The following is a 3,225-nucleotide window of genomic DNA, read 5'->3' on the forward strand; positions in this document are numbered from 1 at the left end:
TTAATAATACCTATGTCAGTGGTAATGGTGGAGCTTGAATTTAAAACTAAGTTTTCTGATTTTAAGGCTAGTGATCTTTATCCATTTCAACCAGCTTTTTATAAACCCTTTTATCTATGTAATATTTTACAATATACAAAGAGACTGCACCTACATTTTGTTTTGTTTTGTTTTTTTGAGTTTTGAGATTTTTCACTTGAAGGTAAATCTTAATGTGATTAAAGTCACAAGTATGCTAATTTAAATATCCAATTCTATATCTCTAAAACACATATTGCAAACATACAAATTTCTATTCTCCCCACATGTCAGAGCCCATTCATTTCATGGTTTGGAAATGAGGAGAATAGCTTACCCTTGATTGCAAGTCAGCAAATGTTCCTTTACAGTTAACTTCAACAAAATTCATACAAAATAGTAATTAACAATAATCTTCTTTACTTGTTAACTCATAGGAAACACCTTCGAAATTGCGTTTTGTTAAAGTTTCTGTATTACACTGTAGAAAAACTGAACTACACAAATATTGAAAATTAAAAATTTCTTAACTTTTTTTCCTGGTAGTACTACCACAATTTACAGGGCAATATACCTGTTGTAATAAAAAGAAAAAGAAAAAGAAAAAGCTACAACAGATGAAAGACCTCAGGGATGTACATCTCATGGACACTATATTGTATTAATCAATAGCTGCACTTTTTGCAAACTGTGGCTATGACAGTCCTGAATGAGAAAGATTTCGTGTTTAAGCTGCAGTTACTTTTCTGACTATGGATCATCATTCCATTTGTAGCACATTTTTACAGTTCCTCTAATGCATTTGGGACGACTGTCTCAAAGTAACCTGTGGCTTTTCTGACAACTCCTCGCTCTCTCTCCTGCTGAGAACCATAGCCTTTTTTGGAGTTTTTAGAACCTTCTGCTACATATCCACCACTTCCACCACCAGATCCGTAACCACCGCTGCAGGAACTGCCCGAGCTTCTTCCACCAAAACTGCACCCCCTCATGGATCCATAATTTGATTGCTGTTGTCCACTGTAATTTTCAAAATCATTATAGTTCCCACCATAGTTCCCACCAAAGTTTCCCCCTTCATTGTAACCATCATACCCACCTCCACCACCATGCCCACCACCTTGGTTTCCATATCCTCCTGGTCCACCACCAGCACCACCATAGCCTCCTCTGCTACTATAACCAGGACCACCGCCATAGTTGCCACCATCTTCTCCAAATCCAGTATATCCACCATCGCCTCCTCCATAACTACCTCTGCTGCCACCTCTGCCACCATAGCTTCTTCTTCCATCAAAGTTTCCACCACGGCCAAAGTTTCCTTTATAACCCATAAAGTTTCCAGATCCACCACCACGACCAGCAGACTGCATTTCTTATTTAGAAAGGGGTTTTTTCACTTCACAGTTATGCCCACTAAATAGTGTGGCATTTCTGAACAACAATTTTATTAACTGTATCATGTTCATCAAAAGTTACAAAAGCAAATCCTCTTTTTTTTCCACTCTGCCTGTCTTCCATAACTTCTATGGTTTAAATCTTGCCATATTTTTCAAAGTAGTCTCAAATTAAATTCTTCTGTATCTTCTTTAATGCCACCAACAAAAATTTTCTTCACTGTTAGATGGACTCCAGGTTTTACCGAATCCTCTCTAGAAAACAGCTCTCTTTGGTTCCACTACATGCCCATCAACCCTGTGTGGGTAAGCACATAATGCTGTATTCACCTCTTCAGGACAAGAGTATGCCACAAAACCAAAGCCCCTGGAACGTTTTGTTTGGGGGTCTCTCATCACCACACAATCTGTGAGTGTGCCCCATTTTTCAAAATGTTCTCTTAAATGATCATCTGTAGTTTCAAAGCTCAGGACACCAATAAACAGTTTTTTCAACTGCTATGGTTCCTTTGGATCATGCCCCCCGTCCCCTCCCTAGCAGGGTGGCAATGGCCGGAGTTGGGCTCAGGAGTGACTTGGCAGCGGTTTTACCTTCATTATGAGCTCACCTACTTTCTTCTTATTTGATCCTCACAATAACTTCTTTGCTCTATATAAATGCTATATAGTTAGAGAACTGGAAGCTTGAAGAACAATACATTTACTCCATTCACTTCCTCAACAAATTTTAAGTATACATCATGTTCTACTGAGAGCGGCTTCTCCTAATGCTCCATCTCCCTTCCATATCTCCAATTATCTAGACTCTAGAATAGAGTTTTTCAAGTTACAGATCATTACCATTAGTGGGTCATGAAATCAATTTAGTAAGCTGTTACAAGCATTTTAATTTTAAAAATGAAATAGAAAACCCTGAGTGCATCCCAAATAGTGAGCCAGAGTACTGGTCTGTGAAACTCTCACTCAATTATACATCTGTGTATACATGTGGATACTGGGTCACAATGTAAAATGGAGTTAGTTCCCTCTGTGAGGACTTGTTAAAAAGTTTGAAAGCCATTGACCAGTGAAGATCTCAAACTTTTGGTCCCAAGACTCCTTTACAACCTTAAAAATTACTGAGAACTTCAAAAAAAACCCCTTTTATTTCTGTGGTTATATCTACTGATATTTACCGCATTAGAAATTTAAATTGAGAAAATTTTTAATCACAGGAGTACAAAAGCATACATGCCATTAGTCTTCAGGCTGATCTCATTGTCACATGTCTGGTACTCTGTGGAGGCCATTTTACACTCGTGAGATCAGGACAGTGGGAAAGGCAAATAACCTTTTAGCATTATAATGGATATTGTTTTGAATTTTCAGACTCCCTGAAAGGGTCTTGGGGATTGGTCTACAGGATATCTCTATTTAAACATTTCTGCGAAATTTCTAACTCACCCTTCTTGAAACAAATTCATCATTTTCCTCCCCAAATCAATAGACTTTCACAGAGTAACTTTTTGGTCATTGTCACTACTCTTCTTTCAGCAGCCAGGATTCAAACTAAGGATTCTGTTTGAGCTCTGATTCCTTCATCAGAGTGCCACCAAATCTCACCCACCTCTCTTCTCTCTTCCAAGTGGACAAGGCCTGGAATTATTATTTGAGAGGTAGCCTAGTGTAATGATTATGAACATAGGTTGCAGTTACAAAGAAATTGCTGTAGAACTTTGGGCAAGTTACTAATGTGTGTGCAAAATGCAAAAGTACTAAAATATATAGAATAAAAAGTTAACCTCCCCACCCCTGTTCCAGAGCCACCCTG

At 38.2% G+C, this 3,225-nt stretch overlaps 1 pseudogene; it reads right to left on the reverse strand.

Annotated features, from left to right (window-relative positions):
* Window positions 1–780: 780 nt before the first annotated feature.
* LOC120596262 (heterogeneous nuclear ribonucleoprotein A3-like) lies at window positions 781–2,704 on the reverse strand (annotated as a pseudogene).
* Between the last annotated feature and the right edge of the window lie 521 nt (window positions 2,705–3,225).

Source organism: Pteropus medius, unplaced genomic scaffold (genome assembly GCF_902729225.1).
Source record: "Pteropus medius unplaced genomic scaffold, Ma_sr-lr_union100, whole genome shotgun sequence".
Taxonomy (NCBI): domain Eukaryota; kingdom Metazoa; phylum Chordata; class Mammalia; order Chiroptera; family Pteropodidae; genus Pteropus; species Pteropus medius.